General features: G+C 46.0%; 1 protein-coding gene across 2 annotated transcripts in view; it reads left to right on the plus strand.

The window, feature by feature from the left end:
• The window catches only part of CASZ1 (castor zinc finger 1), a 435,935-nt gene that overhangs the window by 40,693 nt on the left and 372,798 nt on the right, over window positions 1-22,444 (plus strand). For both annotated transcript variants that reach the window (XM_083628374.1, XM_083628373.1), the window contains one exon: window positions 1,982-2,078. The gene's annotated coding sequence lies outside the window, so the exon portion shown is untranslated. The remainder of the gene's footprint in view (window positions 1-1,981; window positions 2,079-22,444) is intronic.

Here is a 22,444-nt window from a genome sequence, read left to right on the forward strand (position 1 = left end):
GCATCTCCTAATGGCCTCTGCTCTTCTACACTCAATTTAAACACAATTTAAAAACTATAATGTATTGAAAAATACTAGGATTTAGCAATAAATCACCATTGGGTAACTCCAAGCCTTTTATAGGAGGGCTCAATATCGGCTCCTCCAGGGACAGCACAATTAGATTCATGTTTTTAAACTTCTCAATTATCCATATACCATAATTTTATGTGAAAGTTTGTTTCCCTTCCTTCCCCCCTCCCCAACCCCTCACTATCGCTCACTCTCATCCACCTCCCCTACTTTGCCCCATCCAGATTCTCTCCCTGTAGATTATGGATAAATCACTAAGTGTTCTCTTAGCCAGGTTAGTATAGTAAAAAGGAGTCAAAGGTCACAGTCCTTAAACTGAATTAGAGCCAGAGGCTGCTGAGGGAAGAGGCAAAAGCTGACTCACTCACATTTTGGGGAGCGGGGGAAGAAATAAAAAGGGAAAGAACGACTCAATGCAAAGCAAGTGGAGAGCGTTGTCCGCTTTAATATTTACTTTAAAAGCGACATTAGTCTTTATCAAATAGACACTGAAGAAAGCTTGGAGAAGAATGTTTCTTGACCAGACTCTGGCATGCTTGCCCATAGGCAGCAGAAGACTTTGGACTCTCAAATTTCAGCGGTGTCCTGTGCGATGGTAAAATTTGGCACATGGCCTTCCTCTTGCGCTCTGTTCTATATCGTTGTTTTTTAGTCCACTCCAAATATGTCATGGGCAGCACTGTTTCTGGTCTGCTGCAGTTCAGCTTTTGCAAAAATGAAAAGAACCACCTCAACATTGTTTCGCTGCCTGCGAATGTAATTATGTAACTGTTACACGATAGCTACCAGTAAGTGGCAGAGCACCTGCTTTGCAAGAGATCTCAAGTACCTGGCATCTGAAACTCTGGTGTGTTGCTGCCAGCCAGTGTAGGCAGCACTGAGCAAATGCATCAAGTGCAATGTGTTTACGACAGCCTAATTCAACCTTCTTCAACCTAGTGCCTTCTGGAGGTTCTTTGGCTACAAGCTCTCATCATCCCTGACCATTGGCTGTGCTAGTTAGAGCTAATGGATGCTTACCATTCAACATTCCTCAGATGAAAATGGGGACATTTCTCACTCCCCCCCCCCATTTTTTGGTCCTCTGCCCCTGGCAGAGCATTTCCTATCAGAAGAAGGGTCAGTGCTGCTGCCACCATACCAACAGGACACAGCACAAACATCCTCCACTTTCCTGGGATTCCAGGCTGATACATCACTTTCAGACTACCTTGCAGGGTTATTGTGGGCCTGAAATAAACTAGTTCCAATGAGGCAGGGGGTGGGGACATAGCTCAGCAGTAGGTCCAGCTCTCAACGTTGCTTCTGCCAGTTAGAGTAGATACTGGGACAGATGGGGAATAGTTGGATCCTCTGTATGCAACCTTGAACTTCTTGGGGGAATGGGGGGGGTGATACAGATGTGGTGAAGGGACACGGGTGGCACTGTGGTCTAAACCACTAAGCCTCTTGGGCTTGCCAATTGAAAGGTCGATGGTTTGAATCCTCTCGATGGTGGTGAGCTCCCATTGCTTTGTCCCAGCTTCTGCCAACCTAGCAGTTCGAAAGCAAACCAGTGCAAGTAGATAAATAGGTATGCTGCAGTGGGAAAATAAATGGCGTTTCATGTGCTCTGGCTTCCGTCACGGTGTTCCGTTGCGCCAGAAGTGGTTTAGTCATGCTGGCCACATGACATGGAAAGCTGTCTGTGGACAAACGTGCCACACTCCATAGTGCGGCTTTCGGCTGGACTCAGCCATCTAGGGGTCCTTTACCTTTACCTACAAATGTGGCCTTTCCTCAGCCATCCATCAGTATATTAAATCCCACTTCTATCTGATGGTCATATTTCCACTCCTCATTATAATTTCCTAATATTTTTTCTTACAAGCCAGTCTCTTTCATTGTTATTTTTATGGTTTTCATACAGGTTTAACGGAGCTGATATCTCGTGTCAGAAACATCACCGCCATTATCCCCTGACTGAGCCATGTCACGTCTTACATACAAGTATTGGCACTGCATAGGTAAAATCTCTATTATTTTCAAATCTCAGTATGAGCTTCATTTATATATTTGTTTCCGCATGTCTTAAAGCTAATAGAAGAGACCAAAAAGGGTGAGGGGTGGCTAACAAGAAAGATAACTCTATAAATGAAAATGAGACTGATCTGCATTTATGTATCTGGCCTTCTGCAGCATGTAAGCTAGTTGGGTCTCTGAGGGACAACTCCTCACTTGGGTTTGAATGCACAGGGCAAAATGCACACACTTACGCATCAGTATAAAGAACTGTGTTTTCCGGCAGGAAACATGGGCATGGCAGTTAGGAAAAGCTTGCCATCATCTTCCCTGTCCTTCATTAAGAAAAATGGCAATTTCAATGCACAAGTGTCATTCAGAGTTTGGCTCAAGACATGTGTAATTTTAGAGTCTGATATTTACTTGCTTGCTTACTTACTTTGCCTGCTTACTTCATTTATACCGTCCCCTCTGAGTGCCAATAAAGCTCTCAGAGCAACTTACCAAGAAAATCAGTTCTTAAGAGATTCCTCGCTCTTGCACTCACAGTCTAAGAAGGCATGACACAAAAGGAAAAATGGAGTGGGAGGGAGGAGGGACAAGTGAGCTCAAGCACCGGTTTCTTAAAGTTACCATTCTTAAAGTCAATGTCCAATCAAGAGATCTGGCTCTTTTGTCCTGGGTAAAAAGTAATCCCCATCCAGAAGCGCTCTTCCCTAGATCAGATCCAGGGGCAGAGCAAGTGACAATTCCCAAGCCAGGAAGACAAGGCAGTTCCTACCACCACGGTGGGTTCAGTTGCGCCCATCCTGTGGAACACCCTCCTATCAGATGTCAAGGAGATACAGTAAAGAGTTTTAGAAGACATCTGAAGGCAGCCATGTATAGGGAAGTTTTTAATGTGTGATGTTTTACTGTGGTTTTATAATTTTGCTTGCCACCCAGTCAACCCAGTCAAATGGGTGGCATATAAATAAGTTGTTGTTGTTGTTGTTGTTGTTGTTGTTGTTGTTTCACCCTGTCCGGTGCACACACAGATACACATGCAAACTTTGGTATGTGCACGAATACACATCCATACACAAAGTGGTCCTTGGTAGAGGAAAATTGCAATGGTATTTCAGCTCATAGCAAAAGAAAATAGTGCCTCTGAGCATGCACAGTTTCTTTTCTTTACCATCAAAAATTAGCCAGCATGTATCTGGGATAAAGAATTGTGTTATCATTATTTTTATGCCGCCTTTTGGGTAAAAGGGCCTGCAAAGTTAAAATCCAAATTCAAGCAATAAAATAAAATGCCTCCACTGTCAGAGGCAGTGCAGAGAGGGCTCTAGTGCTCAGGTCCTGCTTGTGGGCTTCCCACAGGCGTCGGATTGGCCACAGTGAGAGCAGGATGCTGGACTATTTAGGCCCCTGGCCTAATCCAACAGGCTTGGCTTATGTTCTTAATACAATTTATAACAACATAATTAAAAAGAGCAATATCAGTAATATTCTTCTCAAAGCCAGAGATATATAAAGCACCAAGATTAAAACCAATCAACTCACCTAATGTGAAAAGCTTTGCACAACGGAAAAATGGGGGGGAGGGGGGAGAAGAATGGTGTGACTCGTAATTGGCTTTTCTTTAATGATGCATGCAATCTGCTTTGCAAGTTGGCTGCCTCACTCTACCTCATGATAGGGCTGGCCCTGCATGAGAGATCCTATATGGAAACAACCTGCAGACGCTGCCCACATTTTCACAGGTCCCATGCTAGCTGAAAGCTTTATTTAATTTATTTCAATATAGCACATATCTCTGCATCAGCCTTCCCCAGACCCAAATCCTTGGTGACTTTCCAAAATGTAGTGATATCCTCTCACCTGACAAGCAGCAGCTTTTGAGCCTTCTCTGTGGTGGTGCCTCTCAGCTGTCCCAAGGAGGTGTGTGTGGTCTCTTCCCTTGCCTCCTTACAGCAGATGGCAAAGGACATTTGTTATTACTTATTTTATCTGGCAAATCATTTGAGAAAAAGATCTCGGGTAAGCCAAGCCTCTCAGGTTCTGTTTTGTAATGATTTGGGGATTATGTCCTGGAACTCTGGATACTTCAGGTGATAGCACAGAGCAATTTTAATAGTGTGCTTTGTCACAGCAAGGGCAGCATAGGGATTTGTGTTTTAGGAAAGTCCATGGCCTACACAGAGTAGACACAATGATGTTAATGAACATGATTAACTTTGGTGCATGAATTTTGGTGGGTCCACTCTGAGTTGGACGTAGTTCAATCCAACCACATGTGTGTACTGCCGGGAGGGTGATGTGCATTAGGAAATATTTAAAACTTTAGCCTGCAACAAATCTTGCATCAGCCCTCACATGTTATGTTGCTTGTGCACTGGTTAATGCAGATTAGAAAACAGGGAAGAATACTTTGTCATTCATATATTCCTTCTCGTTGATGTAGGTTACACTAGTGCATTCCCAGTACCGACTGATTTTAAGCAAAAACTGATTCAAATTAAAGTTCTGGCCTTTAAACTGCATACACACCATACCTTCAAAGCACATGACTCCCCCCCCCCCCCGGCAAGAATTGTGGGGTCTGTAGTTTGTAAGGGTGCTAAGAATTGTTGCTATGAGAGGGGTAAACTACAGATCCCACAATTGTCGGGGTGTGTGTGCATACTTTAAATGTCTTTTAAATGGTGTGTATGCAGCCTGTATGCAGACTCTGACCCTTAGTGATGCTGATGGTCGCTCCAGCCCAGTCCTACTTGCTCTTGTCACTGGACAGTGGCTCTCCGAGGATCTGAGCAAGGCTTTCCCCAGCTATGCTACACAGTATCCTGTGTAGTGAGATGCCAAGGACTGAACCAGAGGATTTTCCGCATGCCAAACACATGCCCCACCACTACGCTTAGCGCCTCTCTCCCCAGAGCCAAGGTCAATCGGATAATGCAAAATCCACTCACAGGAGTGACATTTGAACCAGTGAGCTGATAATGAAAAGGCAGTTTGTCAACCTCCGGTGAAGAAAAGGCGTCACCATCAGCCATCGCCACCCCATTATTGTCCCTCCACCACTGCAGTGGATAGCTGTGGGGTCACACTTCTCTGTGTGACTGGAGTTCCCTTCCCCCCCCCCAGCCGCCCTTGAGGTTCCAAGGGACTTCCTCTTGCCTATGGTGGCGTGGCTATGAAAAATTGATCATCCTTTGTTACAGCTTCACTTCTGTCACTTTCCATCCCAGGGTCTGTTTTTTACGGAAAACAAGCTACATTCATCAAAAATGACAGAACACAGACTTAATGTAATCATGTATGGGAACATGAATTGCAAATGTGGAACACAAGCACTAAAATGTATTTTCCATTACCGCCACAAAATGAAATAATCATGAACATTTTCCCCAAGAATGAGAACACATGTAGAGCTACACTGACACCTCGGGAAGAAGGGGAAAGCTCCAGCACCACACCCCAGATTTAGGTGAAGAGGTGTGCCTAATGGAGGCATTTTGCTTTGAAAATGGCAATGGAGAAGGCTGCATCTGTGGGGATCACCCAGGATGCAGGTGCTTCAAATGTGTGGTGGTGGAAGATTTAGAGCTACGTGGCTAAGCACCTATTTGGGCACAGAAAGATTAGTCTCTGACCTTTCTCTTGCGTTGGCGGAAGGCTAAGACTGGGATCCAAGAGTGTCTGAGGAAGGCTGGGCCTCAGGTCCTGGAGAACACTACTAGTCAGTAGAAACAGTCTTGGGGTCCATGAACAAGTGACCTGACTTGATCTAAGACAGCTTCCATCATGGCTGGGTTGGGTTCCTCATCTTCAGGAAATGTAGGTGAGGACTCTGAAAGAAAAGCAGGGAGGGCAGTGGCACCCCTAACTCAGAAACTGCACTACCAAAGACCCCATCACATACCTCTCAACTGTCCCATTTTAAGCAAGATTTCCCGAAATCACAGAAGACAATCCTAGCTTCTGTTTGCATCCTGGAATGTCCAATTTTTTGGTCCGGGACTCTGGTGTAAGTGAGCACACCAGCACGAACCCCCAATTTGGGGGACAAAAATGTTGGAGGGTATGCCATCACAGTAGAAGACTACTGGAAGAGGCTAGGCTCTCCAAGTAGAACAGCCTCTTTTGCAGCACAGGTGGGGCTAACAACTAAGCTATGCCTGGCACTGCTGCTATGTATGGACTCAGTTCCAGCTTGCTCCTTGCTGGAGCAGCTTCAGAGCTCTGTTCTCCCTTTCAGCCCTGTCCCGCTTTGGTTGGGTCTTGCCTTGCTGCACTGCAGAGCACAATAGCTTCATATGTACCAAGCCAGGGCAGGATTTAAGGACAAGTGACACAGATGACCCCCTGAAATGCTGAAATTCTGAGGAGGCTCAGGAGGCTGCCATGGACTGCCTGCTCAGCAGTTGTCCATTCAACAACTTCAGAGGTTGGCAAAGTCTAACAAACAGAGAAGTAGCAGGACCACCACAGACAGTGTGAGATTCAGGGAGGTACAGGCTGTTACCCCACACAGGGTGTTGAGCTGAGGGAGTTTAAAATTGAGAAGATACATAATTGAGAAGATCCATTTGGGTGTGCCAAATTTTCACCTCGCTCAGGAGTTTACCAAAGTCCGCCTCTGCTGCAGAGGCCTGTGGCATATTTTAAAATCCAGGTGCACTTCAAGGTGCCAAGGTGGAAACTGTTCTGTTGCTGCTTCAGATTTACAGTGCAGAGCAAGTCTAGGTTCCTCAGCAACACTGAGCAGAAGGGGGAAGGAGAGGTTTGCGGTCCAGTCTAGCTTTGGGGTCATTTGTGGACTGCCTCGTGGACTGCATGGGTCAGAACAGGAAAAGTTGGTACTTGGCAGGAAGAGTATGAGTGGAAGTGCAAGACAAGGAAAATTATACATTTGGTTGGGTTAGTGCCGGAGAAAGCAAGCATTCGGCTTCGCAGAACACTTCATCAAGCAGAATGGGAAGAGGATCATAATTTCACTCCCAGCATTGAGCAAGCTGAACTATAAAAACCTGGCTACATTTACATTGCTAATCCTGGGCTATTTACAAATCTGAGAATGCTTTCAAGTCAGCTAGCTTACCACCCTCAGGTAGACCTGAACACGTGACAGTTGCACGTTCCCATATTTCACTCTATGCAGTGTACATGTGGTGGTCTGCCTGTGGTGAGCTTGTGCCTGTGTGAAAATGCTTTCCATACAGAGCTTTTGTAATGTGTGAAAGGCCTCAATGAGAAAGAAGGAGAACACCAAGGAGCATAATGTGTGTGTTGGGGTGGTGGGGGGAGAGGGTGCAATGCTCTAGTTCCTCTCACAGCCAGCAGGGGGCAATGAAAAAAGGATATGGGAATTTACATAGAATACTTGTCCGGTGGCATGACAGGAAACAGAGCACAGAAAGATGGCACTTCCAATTATAGTGGAACCTCTACCTATGGACATAATCAGTTCCGGAGGTCTGTATGTAAGTCTATCCGGGTCGCTGGTAGAAGCGCCCTTGTGCACAGTGACATTCGGCGGCAGCACGCTTCTGCGTATGTGCAGACAACAGCAGCTGTTTCTGCGTGTGTGTGAATCACGGCAAACCCGGTATTTACTTCCGGGTTTGTCGTGGTCGCAACTTGGATCGGGCCCAAGTAGAGGCGGTCGTAAGTAGAGGTTCTACTGTATGTAGAACTTGTGTATTTCCCCCTCTTCCAGCGAGAGTAGAATAGATGATAAAAAATACATAGAACAAATAGCCCCAAGTAGCTGCAAAATCCAAAAGGCACACACACAAGCTGGAAAAAGATTTTTGACACTTTTGTACCATTTCAGCTAGTGGAGGGAGGGAAAATGCTTTCATTCTCCCCTGCCATATGTCTGCCCATCTTGAGCCACACACATGTGGCTTTTTGTGGTTTTTCATGCATACGTTGTCTCGCGGCCTATTACATTTTCCCAAGGGAAATTAACATTTTTGAGGGGAAGGGCTGTAGCTTAGTGGCAGAGCATGCAGAAGGCCCCAGGTTCAACCCTGGCATCTCTATGTAGGGCTGGGAATGTCCCCTGCCTGAAACCTCAGTGAGTTCCTGCCAGTCAGTGTCAGCAATACTGAGCTCTGTGGACCAGTGCTCTGACCGGAATTGGCTCAGCCATTAGGCAGACTGAAGTGGCTGCCTCAGGCGGCAGAAGCTCTCAAGGCAGCAGCCCCTCCCTGTTCCACTGACTCCACTTCCAGCACAGAACCATCATCAATTTCAGCTGAAATCACGGCCAGAAATGTGCAAGATCTTGTGGAGCATGCAAGGTCTCGTACAATTTCAGTGAGATCTCTCCCAAATTGGGCAAAATCTTACCTGAAATTGGTGCCGATGATGGCGCTGCTTCTGTCCCAGTGGTGGAGGAGACAAGGCAGGCAGAGAAGCAGCGGCAGCAGGGCAGGGCATGGTGCACTTCCTGTTTTACCTCAAGCAGTGAAACGGGACGAGGTGCCACTGGGTCTGACTCTGGATCGGATCTTTATTTAAATCAGCCCTTTATTCAGAGCCAAAAGAACTATAGGTTCTTGCCATATTTAAAGGAAAGGGCTGTAGGTCAGTGGTAGAGCACCTGCCTGTAATGTTCTTCAATCCAAAAGAATCTGAACTGAGTCTCACCTATGGCAACCACAACAAAAAACCCTGTTCCTGGGGTGACAAAAAATCAATACATCACTGTCATGGTGCCTTGAATGCAGAAGATCCCAGGGTTCAATCCCTAGCATTTCCAGGTAGATGCTGGGAATGTTTCCCATCCAAAACCCTGGAGAGCTGCTGCCTGCCCGTGTGGTCACTACTGAGTTAGACGAAGTAATGCTGCAGTTCAGTACAAGGCATCCTCCTGCATCCCTATGAATACAGAAAGCCACAAGGCTAGTGTTCCCATGAGCATATGCTGAGTGCTTTTATTTTTTAGAAAGGAAAGCTTTCGTAGAGAGTTGCAGTGGAATCTGACACCCTGCAATCTGCCTTTGCTCCTACAACAAACATGGCTCAGATGGAATTTGTGTTTCTTCTGATTTGGTCAACGGACTGTTAGGACAAGAGCCGGGGCTGTCTGACAATCCCAGTTTATTCCTGGGAAACGGTGGTTTCTTTGATGCGCCGCACTTGAAAATCCTCAGTGGCTGATGAATCTCCTGCTTCATTGACTGAGGCTGGACCACAACAAAGCCTTAGCCTGATAAGGGGGGGTGGGGAACAGGCTTCCCTCAGGCCTGCCAAACCTGCAGTTAATTTTCTGTATAACCAGCATATTATAGTCCCTAGTTGGGCTTCCTCCATAACCAGTAGATAGACAGAGACAGGCCTGTGTGTGTGAATAGTTCTCTTCCCCCATCATGAGATGCTGTCCAGAAGAGGGCACTTGTCTCCCAGGAGTACAGAGCCTCCTCTTTACCGATCACTCCCTGCTTTGTGCACCTGGGCATTTTTTATTTCCTTGGCTGTTCACTTTGGCTGTGCCAGCACGGAGTGAAATATTAAGGCAGGCACCTGAAATTCAAAGTGTTTCTTTAATTAATGGGTGGATGCCACAAGATGATCCAATGCAGCTCTTAAATTAATCTTAATTACATGGATTTTGAAACTTTGGCATTAGCCAGCTATACAAAATATGTATTTCATAACCCTAGAAACGGGCGAAAAAGGCAGCAGCAGCAAAGGCAGCCGATGATGTTATCGGCCTCTGTGGCTGGGGGTGTAAGTGTCATCGGGGTGTGTCTGAGATCTTATCTGAAGGCCCAAATTAATTTGCTCCTGCAAATATCAAAACAAGCTCTTTTTCACCCGCATTTGGCTCCAGCAGAAAAGGAATACGCAATGCTAATTTCTGGGCTGTTTCATCTATGAGTTTAAGCGCAGTACTGGCGCATATAAAATTGGGAGTCAGAGGTGGAGGGATTTCAGGGTGGGCAGTGAGGAAAGAAGTTCAGCTGAATATTGCTTTTAAAGAAAGGGGTGTTGCTTCATCCCTATGTGCTCATAAAATGATTTGCGCCATTCATCCGCCGCAAATGATCTAATGTGCACCACACCCCTACCTCAGAACCCTATGCAGGTTAATAGCCTGTCCCACCCACCTCTGCCCATTGCACAGCAAACAGCCTATTCACTCTTCTTGCACTTGCAGCCCAGCTAGTCCCAAACACCCTAGACCACCTCTGGAAAAATTATCTCCTTTCCTCATGTTCTGACATCAAGTGTTTAGGTGCCTGGAGAGAAAGCACCTTTATGAGGATGTGCAGAGTGCATGGATCATGACTGAGTAACTGCAGTCTGCCAGGGATGCATCTGGGTTTGTTGGTTTTCAAAGCCAGAAAGGTATGCTTCCCAAAGGGCCCCAGCACCTCTCTCTCTGTGTGTGCTTTCCCTTGTGTGCCTTGAAACGAAGTTATGTGTCCGTGCGATTGCACATTGCATAGCATGACGTGGTGCTTGTGCGTGCTCATGCAACTTGGCTCTGCTAGGTAGACAGCGGTGTGCTAGACGGTTTCTCTCTTGCTGGAAGAGGTGGTACAAAGACTGTCCTTCTGGGACCTCCCAGAGCATTAGCATTTGCCAGCTTCTAAATAGATTGTGGCGCATGTGGAAAGATCCTCTGGGAATGTTCGCAAGAAATGCGCTGATTCACCTAAACAGCCTCTGGACAGCCTTTAAAACAATAAGCCAAGAGGCCCCTCTGGTGTTGCAAGGAGACAGCCTTAAGGAGCGGCTTAGTTGCCTGCTCCTTGGGTCAAATGAACACTGAAAGGTGCTACATTGATCTGACTAGAAGCTATGGGTGCATATTGGTCCCTGTTTTCCCCACCCCAGGAGAAGGAGACACACAAGGGAGTGGAGTTTTCTGTGGAGGAGTGGTGGTGATGCTGGATTAGCCATTATGCTGAGTGATCTACAGAGGGGGGCTCTGGGAAAATAGGGACCCGTTGCTGGGGTTTAACTATTTCCCGATGCGCAGGATGGGCTCCTGCTTTTTCCTTGCTTCTTCAAAACTCCCCGCAGTGGGAACATGTTTATCGCAGGATAAAACAAATTTCACAAACTGGAGGAATATCAACAGGTTTGCCTGGACACCACCAAGAGCGTATTAGTCCCTGTAAACGTAGGGAAGGGGCAGGGAGTTGCAGACCGACCTGAATGAGGAGAGATGGACCCATGTGTGTTTGCTTGATTCTGACTAAGAGCAAATGAGAAAGCATAGTGTATGGCGGGGGTCAGCAACCTTTTTCAGCCGTGGGCTAGTCCACTGTCCCTCAGACCATATGGTGGGCCGGAGTATATTTTGGGGAAAAAATAAAAATAAATGAATTCCTATGCCCCACAAATAACCCAGAGATGCGTTTTAAATAAAAGCACACATCCTACTCATGTTAAAACACCAGGCAGGCCCCACAAATAACCCAGAGATGCATTTTAAATAAAAGGACACATTCTACTCATGTAAAAACACGCTGATTCCCGGACTGTCCGCGGGCCAGATTGAGAAGGCGATTGGGCCTCATCTGCCCCCGGGCCTTAGGTTGCCTACCCCTGGTGTATGGGTCTGGGGAAGGTTGGGGGTTTCAGTTTCAGACATTTCCCAAAAGGGGCTCCCCATGTCCTTTGATCTGATACTGGGTCTTGCAGTAGAAGTAGCTGCTACTGTAATGTTATTTTCCCTCATGCGTGAATGTATAAAAATAATTGTGTTGCAGCCAATTTTCTGATGGTCAGAGCTGTTTTGAGTAGAACATACTCCCTTGGGAGGTGGTAGACTCTCCTTCCTTAGAGGTTTTTAAGCAAAGGTTGGATGGCCATCTGTCATGGATGCTTTAGTAGAGATTCCTGCAAGGGGTTGGAATAATGACCCTTGGGTTCCCTTTCAAGTCTAAACTTCTATGATTCTATGAAACCTCCCAGTAACCTACGAAGGCTGCATGACAGAGACATCATTGCCCACAATACTACGCATCATTTTTTCCTGACCTGCTATGATCTCTGGGCAAACAGGTTGTGCATGTTTCTCTAATGATTAGGCACCTGCAATAAACACCAGTATCACTGCACCTAAGTCACCCTAATACTTAATATCTCGTGTTTATTTCTTTTTCATCCCCGGCCCTTAGTCGAAATAAAATTTTAACTAAGGCAATCTCCCTCCAGAAACCAGCAGTTTTACTGTCTCTCTCTCACAGTTGGTACATCTCACACCACTGTGGTGGAATGGCCCAGGTCTCATGACTTGCAGACACTTAGATTTGGCAATCCTCGAACAGGGAAACATTGTTAAACCTGATGTCAGTCTGCCTAATTGATGTGAAAACTTGATTGGATTCAGGGAGGCGTAGCCTTATGAATAAAATACTCATCTTTAAAGAAGGTGATAAAGTCAAGCTGATGTCAGCAGTCAGTGGGGCTAGCCATACAGGCACGAGGTTTTTCAAAGGGCCTTAACTGATCCTGGCACTCCAGCTCCGCTCTTGTTGAAAGTCACCGTCTTGGAGCAGATGACTCTGGTGGACTTTAAATGAGACAGGGGTGTGCAGACGCTTCTCTCAACAGAGCCGCCACCATATTCTGAGGTTACCTTGGCAGCTAAAGCAGATGGCTGCATTTAAAAACTTTTGTCGCATGAGATGATTAAAAACGGGGACCCAGAACCTATAATACTGTAATGGCTTTAGGGGTTGCTTGTGCGTAAGTTTCCGCCGCTCTGGGCTAGGTTGCCTGGTTAAACCGTTTCTCGCTGGACAGCCATCCACTCCGTGGCTGTTCAGTCGCTGGCAGAATCCGTCAGTGGGCGTTTCTTGAACCTCTTCCAGCAAAGAAGTTCTTTGACGCCAAGTCGCCACCTACTTTCCCTGCGCAGAAGTCTTCTGTGCAGGGTGGGTGTGGGCAGCGGAGGACCTGTGCTCTCCTCGCTGGTCTCCTGCGAAGAGTCCTGGAGCCTCCTCTCTGCTTCCCCCATCGGCCCCCCTCTATCCCTGGTGTTGCGCTGATTTTCTTCCCCAGCCGGAGACCTTCCTCTCTCCCTGCTTGGCCCCTCTCCAGCATCGCTGTGGAGCCTCGCCTCCTCCGCTAGTTCCGATGGCAGTTCCCTGACAAATACGGTTACACACTCCCTACTCCCTTAAGCAGTGTGAGTTCGAGGAGTAGTTCTTACCTGGGTTTGGCTTGCATTGGAAAGACAGGTCACTGGAGACTTAACAGTGGCCTTTTCCTTTTGCATTTTTAAATTTAATTACAAATACCTAAGCTGATCATAGGTGGAAACAACCAACATAGTGCTCCTTAGGGGGACTGGGTTCTGCTACCCCACATCAGATCCCCAAAGAAAGGTACTTGATGCCTCTCTCCGGAAATCTGATGTGAGTCTCTGTTTCAACACTAGTTCTCTTGTTAGCTCTCTTATTCCTGCATAGCAGGGGGTTGGACTAGATGACCCTAGGGGACCCTTCCAACTCTACAATTCTATGGTTCTCTCTAATACACACATAACAAAAGACCCGTTAGATGTCTATTGGAAGCCTGCAAGTAGGACATGAGTGCTACATGGGATTTGCAGCAACAAGCACTGCTTCTGAAAATAGAGACAGAAAATAGCCTTAATGACTAGTGGCCATTGTATCATCCATGAATTTGTCATCACCTCTTTTTAAACTGCCCAAGTGGATGGCCATCATTACAGCTTGTGTGAAGTAAATTCTGTAGGGGCATTTCTTTCATGTGTCCTGAATCTTCCAACATTCATCTTCATTGGGTGACCCCAAGTTCCAGCAGGGAATTTTTCTCAGTGTCCACTTACTCCACACCTTAATGGTGTACACCTCTATATCTCTCCCTTACTCACTTTTCTTCTAAGCAAAACTTTTTTTCTAACACTCTCACACACTCCTGCTCCTTCCCTTTAGCCAGAGGGGGTGTCACCTTCACCAAACAAAACATTCCCCATTCAGAACATTCCAAAGACATCTTCAACTATTTTGTAGCCATTGGCTCCCATTGAGAGACATTTCTTTGGCCATCCCCAGCCATTAATCTGTAACCTGCTTAACAAAAGCTATACACAGATGCATAGAAATACATCTTACTGTTTATATCTTCTCTCTCAGCCCAGCTGAAACTTCAGAACACTTCCCCTACCTTGCTTCACAGTAGTCCCCTCATTTGTGTTGCTATCCCAGTTTTGCAAATGTTGAAAATGTGAGAATAGCAGCTTGCCTGAGGCCGCCACCAGAATCCATCTGCGGAAGTACCCCTGTGCTTAACTCTCTTCTGATCCTCTGGCAATGTGGTGTTCAGTTCTGGATACCTAAATACAATGAGGGTGCTGGGATGTTTAGTAGGGTTGGAGAGGGGCAGGGGAGGCATGTGCTGACAGCTATCCACAACTGTAAAGGTTTGTAGTGGGTGAAAGTGAGAGCTAAAGCTGCAGGTTGGGACTTAGCTCAATGGTAGATCATCTGCTTTGCGCACAGAAGGTCACAGGCTCAGTTCCCAGCATCTGTAGCTGGGGCACAGGAAGGCCCCTGCCTGAAACCCTGGAGAGCTGCTGCCAGTCAGTGAAGGCAATACTGATCTAGATGGCCTGACAAGGCAGCTCCCTATGTGGCCTTTGATTGAGTGTAAGCCCCATGCAACTGAGTGGGGCTTTCTTCTGAGTAGGCATGGATAGGAAGGCGATATAAGCTTGCGGTCCTATGCACTCATGCTCCCACGGAACTTGATGGGAGCTACTTCTTAGCAAAGGATTGAGCTGCTCTGTGGGTGTCTCTTAGTCTTTTACCGCCTGCTGCAAAAGCCTAATGTAAGGAGCACGTGCGGATTGCAGGGTATTTGCAGACTGGAGTTGAAGTCCAAAGCATCTAGAAGGCACCAGGTTGGGGGAGGCTGGAATAGGCTGGGCCAGATGAATAAATACTCTGACCTGGTTATAAATCAGCTTCCTGTGTCCTGTCTTGAACAAACTGAGTTGATTCACCCTATAATAGTTCCCTGAATTCTCTTGGGTTCTGTTGCTAATGGGGGGGGGCATGCAGTGGGTGGGGAAGGGGTTCCTTGAGACTAGTTGACAAGTCAGCATGGGAAGATTTATCCAGAACTGGAAATCTTTAAAACTACTACCTTAGGGAAAGGACCGTGGAAGCAACAATCAGGGTCTTAGGTAGAAGGAAGACAAGGGGCAGAACTATAGGGAAGTACAGGCTTTGTTCTCACATGCAGCTGGACACAGTGGGAACGATGTCTTTTGAGCAGGTGCCAAGTGGGCATATAGAGTGGTATTCAACTAAGATTTGCTCAGAGTTCACCCCTTGGAAGAAGAAGACGAAGAGAAGGAGAAGGAGTTTGGACTTGATATCCCACCTTTCACTCCCCTTAAGGAGTCTCAGAGTGGCTAACAATCTCCTTTCCCTTCCTCCCTCACAACAAACACTCTGTGAGGTGAGTGAGGCTGAGAGACTTCAGAGAAGTATGACTAGCCCAAGGTCACCCAGCAGCTGCATGTGGAGGAGCGGGGAAGTGAACTCGGTTCCCCAGATTACGAGACTACCGCTCTTAACTACTATACCACACTGGCAAAGTAATGAACATAACGCAGTTAAGCCCATTAATTTCAATAACTCTATTATGAGTACAATTTTGTTCAATACCACCCATGGAGCTAGACTGTTTTGCACAAAGAAACAGAGTAGATTGGTGGGAATAGGCTATACAAATGAATACTTTTCTTTTGAGCTTTAAAATCTTTTAACAATAGTATATTAGTATATTCTTACACTTTTATTCCTCTTCTTTTTCCACTTTCTTCCCGCCTTCCTCTATTCATTCTAATTTTCTCTCCCCTCTCATTCTGAATTTATCTCCCCTCCTTCCTATTCTTTTCTTTGGTGGGTGAGTGCATGCTTGTGGATCAAGGACACTGCATATGTGTTGCTTGTACAGTGGTATATATATAAAAAAGCTGAGAATACTTGGAAAATAAATCCCAAGCAAATTTAAGAGCAATTGAACTAGCTGTTCTGGGAGGGTGCAGAACCTCCCTCTCTGTAGCTTTCCAAGAAGAGCTTGGGCATCTCTCCCTCTCATGCTTTAGATATGTGATATCTGACAGAATGGGGGTTGGCCTGTATTATGGATGTTTTCTAGCCGGTTGTGAGTCTGTATTTTTGCTATTTGTGTGGGCAAGTCATTAGTTTGAGGTAAAAAAGCAGCTGCTGTGCCTAATCTGACACCTCACCTGTAATTAAGGGTAATAAGATGGTGATCCTCCTGCAGAAGGCTTGAGGACCAAGCTCTGGTCAGGGAGGATTTGTGGGATCTTCATCTTAAAGACATTAGAGAGAAATTGCAGAAAAACAAACAAACCCTGCAGTCCTAAGGCACAAAGGAGATGCAAGCTAGCCAAAGCAGCAAGAACCATTTTGGGTTTCAAGGGCAGGTAGACAAGAGAATGAATTGATGCTGGCCCCGGGTGGAGGTATGCAGTGAAGGGCTTTTTCAAATATATCAACGGGAGAGATTTACGACGGAATAGGTATACCCATTAATAGATGAGGAACGGAGATGAAATCAATGGCTTCTCTAGATCGGCCAGAGCTACTTAACGTTTTGTTTTTAATTGGTTTTTAAGAAGAAAAATATATACAGCCAGCCTATGGGCCATTAGGAAGTAATGAAAACCTTGGCACTCAGGCCTCTGATGGAAGGCATGTGAGAGAATACTTGGAAGGAAGCAGGTAGCTGCAAATCAGCATTGCAAACGGATATGCATCCAGGGGGGTATTAAGAGAACTAGAAGGATGTATTTGCTGAACCATTGAGAGATGATTGTGAAAAGCCATTGTGGATGACATTGTTCCTTCACAGAGAGCTAGCGAAGAGAAGTTTGGGTACCATTGCTACCCCAGCAAGGTAGGAAAGTAAGCACCAGCTACCCTTTTCACCACATTTCAGGCTCAGAGCAATGATTGCTTAGCTCACTGACAACCTGAACACCAGAAGGTCTTTATAAGAGCCAACCTTTGCTGGGCTTGGTGGACAGAGCGTACAGATAAGGAAAGGCAAACCACACAGAACAGAACAGTACTGCATCCGGCCACAGCTGGATGGAGGAGTCACCTGCTTCTCAGCTACAACAGTTAATGGTATAAAGACATAAGAACCTATATCTAATCCGTTGGGTCCAAGCTACGCTAGTTGAGCTTATCTTCCATTAAAATGAAAGTGAGTCACAACTAAGTGAAGGATCTTTGATTTCAATGAGCGTTAAGTGCAAAGTTATGCTAAGTGGGACATGAGAATGTAAGGGGAGCATGCTGAATCATGGCAGTGGTCCATCTAGTCCAGCATCCTGTTTCCACTGTGGTCAACCAGATGCCTATGGGAAACCCTCAAGGAGGACCTGAGCAAAACAGCACTCTCCCCTCGTGCAGTTCCCAGCAACTGGCATTCAGAAGGATAATGCCAACTGATGGAGGACTGGTCCCTATATGATAAGGGGCAGGCTGCCATTTTCATGGCCATGGGACAGAAGTTATATGTACGGTGCACAAGTATCTTTTAGGCTGTCAGCAAAGAATCATAGAATCTCAGAATCTTGGAATTGTAGAGCTGGAGGGCACCCCAAGGGTCATGTCGTCCAAATTCCTGCAATGCAGGAATCTCCACTAAAGCATCCATGAAAGATGGCCATCCAACCTCCGCTTAAAAACCTCCATTGAAGGAGAGTCCACCACCTCCCAAAGCAGTCTGTTCCACTGTCAAATAGCTCTTACTGTCAAACAGTTCTTCCTTGTGTTTAGTCAGAATACCCTTTCTTGTAACATGAATCAATTGGTTTGGGTCTGAGCCTCCAGAGCAGAAGAAAACAAGCTTGCTCCATCCTCCATGTGATATTTGAAGATGGCTATCGTATCTCCTCTCAGTCTCCTCTTTTCCAGGCTAAACATACCGCTCCTCATAAGACTGGGTTTTCAGACCCTTAATCATTTAGTTTGTCCTTCTCTACACACATTCCAGCTTGTCAATATCCTTCCTAAATTGTGGCACCCAGAACTGGATGCAGTGTTCCAGGAGTGCTCTGACCAAGTCGTAATAGAGTGGTCCTATTACTTCCCTTGATTGGGACACTCTACTTCTGTTGATGCAGCCAAGGATAGCATTAGGTCCGTCCATCCATCCCCCCCCCCCCTGCATTATTCTGTTGACTCCTCCTAAGCTTGTGGTCTACTAAGACCCCTAGATCTTTTTCTACTGGTATGCCAGGTGTCCCATATACTGTGTCCCATGAGGGACACCTGGCTTACCAGTAGAAAGGGTAAGTTGGTCCTTTGCAGTTGGTTCTTTCTGCCTAAAATGTAGAACCTTAGATTTGTCCCTATTGAAATCCATTTTGTTAGTTTGGGCTTAGTCCTCCAATCTGTTAAAGTCATATTGAATCCTGATTCTGTCTTCTGTGGCATTAGCTACCCCTCCCAGTTTGGTGTCATTTGCAAATTTGATGAGCATCCCCTCAATTCCTTCATCCAAGTCATTTATAAAGACATTGAACAATGACGTATATCCCCTCCAGGGTGGATTTCTGTCCTGGAACTTTGTTGGAATTTGCCTTCCTCCTTTTCTGTGTGCTGAGCTACAGAAAGTCTCCTCTATCTGCCAGAGAGCAAAGAGGGCTTTCTTCCTGTTCATTATTTTTCTTTTTATCCTTGACCAACATACGGCTTCAGTGTGTAATCCTAAAGGTCCAGCCTCATCTAATTGTCAGAGATTCACTCCGGCGCTCGTTAGGCGGCCTCCCTGTGCTGGGTGTGCCCTCTTTGACCTCCCTGATCAATACTTGTTCAGTCAAGTTCATGCATTTCAGCTCACTAAATACATCCACTGCGGTTGCCTCGCCTCCTCCCCCTTTACAACCCTTTCGCAAATGGACCTCTCTGACATTCTTATTTAGGAAGGCTCTGGGTTGGTTAATGCCTTTTGAAGTATGTAATGGAGGGCAGAGAGACAGCAGAGGATCATTTTATCCCCAGGTAGTTGATATCTCGACTGTTTAGACTTCTTCTTTTTTCTTTTGCAAAGTATATCTGGAGAACATTAGCAGAGTTGCCAAGGTTTACCTGCCAATTAGGTTTCAACAGTTTCTGGTTCTCACGTTTCTTTTTGCTCCCTGCCCCCTCCCCACTAATGTGGCGATCTATAAGTCCATCTTCCAGACTTTAGACTCAATTCCAGCTTCTCTGGAGGGATGGTTGTAGCTCGGAAGGGACCAGATTCAATCCCCAATACCATCTCCTGGTAGAGCCAGGAAAGAAAGACCCTTGCATGAAACCCTGAAGTGCCTCCCATTCGTTGGAGACAACAATGAGATAGGATGGCCAATGGAATAAAGCAGCATTATTTTACTTATTTTAAATGTGCATGTTTTAAATGGCAATTTGAATGAACCATGGGCTGTATCCAACTTAGATTCATTGAAATTAATAAGCCCAAGTTAGTCGTACCCTTTAATTTCAACGGGTCTACTCTGAGTCAGACCCCAAATTTCACCCATAACAGGCTCTTACCTGATGTGAATACTTTTTCACTGCACTCCCTAAAGGCCCCAGAGGGAGATGCCGGCAAGTAACAAAGCTGGGACTTCAGGGCTGGGTGAAAACTGGTAAACAATTTCCTCTTTCCCACCATTCATGCTGCTGAGACTCAGCCACTGAAGCTGCATGGGATCAGCTGCAAAACACCTTGTCTCCTCAGAACAGCCTTCACCAACCTGGTGCTTGTCGGATGTTTAGGACTCTACCTCCCATTCAGTCTGATGGGAGTTGGAGTCCTGGCTGGCAAAGGCTGCTTTAGGGGCTATATCATCTGACTTCTGGGACTCACGACCAGTTGTGGGTCAGTACCAAAGGAATGTACCCTTTGAGCCATCACTTTAAGGAGCAGCAAGGGCTGGATTTGTTTCCCTCCCCACTTTACTTAAGCCATAATGTGATGTGGTTTCTTAGTTCAAATATAACAAGTTTCAAAATACAGTGGTACCTCTGGTTCCATACTTAATTCATTCCGGAGGTCCGTTCTTAACCTGAAACTGTTCTTAACCTGAAGCACCACTTTAGCTAATGGGGCCTCCCGCTGCCGCCGCGCCACCGGAGCACAATTTCTGTTCTCATCCTGAAGCAAAGTACTTAACCCGAGGTAATATTTCTGGGTTAGCGGAGTCTGTAACCTGAAGCGTATGTAACCCAAGGTACCACTGTACTGAGAACATCTGACAGTAGATGGTTCAGAAGTCACCAAGCTCAATAATAGTGCAAGTCCTAATTTCTCTCCTCCTGGTCTCTGGAAAGTGGGTTCTGCACCTGCACAGAGCCTTCTTTCAGAGCTTGATAGAGCTAGGCTAGATTTTCAGTGGCCAACACAACCTTACCCTCACCATTCATGCTGAAGGAGGCATTACTCCTGCCTTCCTAACTCCAACTAGGCTGCTAAAAATACACGCGCACGTCCCTGCTCATTTTTCACCAATTTATTTATTTGTTACTTCTCTCTGCTACATGTTGAGTTTGGTTTCATTTGTGCGTCTTGGCTCAGGTAGTAATTCTGGGAACAGGCGCTACTGGCCACAGATGCTGAATCTAAGGCCTCCGTTGTTCCATGCCATGTATATGCCACATATATAATATCAGAACCAGAAAACTGTCAAGGGCTTTCATAGGGAGTACCCGCTGAGTGGTTGAGGGAAGCTCTCGTTTTCATGTCATGGAGGTCATTATTTTGCATGTTTGTTGTGTGCTTGTCATTCTTGCTGACCATCTGAGGGTTTAGCAGGCTATTTGAGGTTTAACGGGGACAAGGAACCATTTTCTCAATAATAGAGCAAGATGATTCCATTGTCTTTGATTTTGAATGCACGGAAGGCCTAGTGCCCTTTTCATTTTCTTTCTCCGAAATACATCGGGATGAAAGTCCTTCACTTGTCCCATTGCATAGCGGTGGAATCTGCATCTCCGTTTACCCTTCCTCTCTCTGTACCTCAGCTGTCCCTTCTCGTCTGGATAAACAGCGCTTTAACTCCTGCCACCCTCTCCCCTCTTCTCCTCTCCTTCCTTACCGGTTCCCTCACACTTCGCCTGAATTAAATTCATCATTCATTTTTTATGGTTTTATACATAGTGGTAATTTATGTTTTCAAATAGATTGAGGTCACACCTTAACAGGGGGAAAAGGAGTGTTTTGCGTTCCATGTTCATTCCATTAAAGAGAGATGTTTTGGATCATTTTAAAAGGCTTAAAAGTAGTAGAAAGTGACATTAAAATAAAATTTGAGAGATGTAATTACACCTAATCGTACCATAAAATAATCAATACTGCATTACATTATTTCTGACTTCTCCAGTTATAGCTTTTTTGGTGGGGGGAGGGGGAAGAGTTTTTGAATATTGATGAGATTAGAAGGGTCGCCGCCGACACTCCGAGGTCTAATGGAGGTGGAATTAAGGTGATGTCCTCTTCTATTATATCTCTGTGTAAGGTGTCCTTTCTCTTTTCCTCCAGCCAGGCAGATAGCATGGCAGCCAAAGCCAATACCACGGCAACATTTCTTGAGCTGAGATTATCCTGTCAGTAAGTGCTGACTGGGAAAGTGGGCTTGGACAAGCCACTCAATTATACGCAATACACACTTGCAAGCATGTAAGTGCCAGTGTTCATATCAACAGAGATCATTAGCAGCTCTGGAGACCTGCAATGAGAAGGATCCTGCACCTTCTAGTTTGGTCAGAGCACCTTTGGCTTCTGTTCTTTTCAGGGCTGCTGGCGTAATGCATTTTTCTGCTTGAGATGTAGTAGCAAATGCTGCTGATGATTCCTCCTCCTCCTCCCCCATCCCCAAATCAAGGTGGGCATACCCAAGGGCGGCCAGGTTATTTTGGCCCTCAAAGCAGAGAATCACACATGCATCTCTCCCCCTGGATCACACAACTCAGAATTTGCAAGCCTTCCATGACCAGTTACCTCTGACAGCCACTTATCTCACCCTAACTGTAGTACTGGTCCTGCTTCTCTCTCTCTCTCTCTCTCTCTCTCTCTCTCTCTCTCTCTCTCTCTCTCTCTCTCCTGGAGAGATTTTTATATGCCTCTATTATTTGTGTTGTGCGTTGGTATCTTTTAGTGACCGCCTTAAATCACACAACTTCAGAAGCAAACTGGAGTACACAATTCATTACACCGAGAGAGGAGAGAGGACTGAAGTCAGGAATGCTCAATTCCAACAGTGCCTTAGGAGGAGTGCAGCCACCCACGCTCTCTCCCATTGTGGAGAAAACAGGGCTTTCTCCGAGGAAGTAGAGTAGACATGAAGTTTCTGGCA

Source organism: Podarcis filfolensis, assembly GCF_964270895.1.
Source record: "Podarcis filfolensis genome assembly, chromosome: 8".
Lineage (NCBI taxonomy): Eukaryota > Metazoa > Chordata > Lepidosauria > Squamata > Lacertidae > Podarcis > Podarcis filfolensis.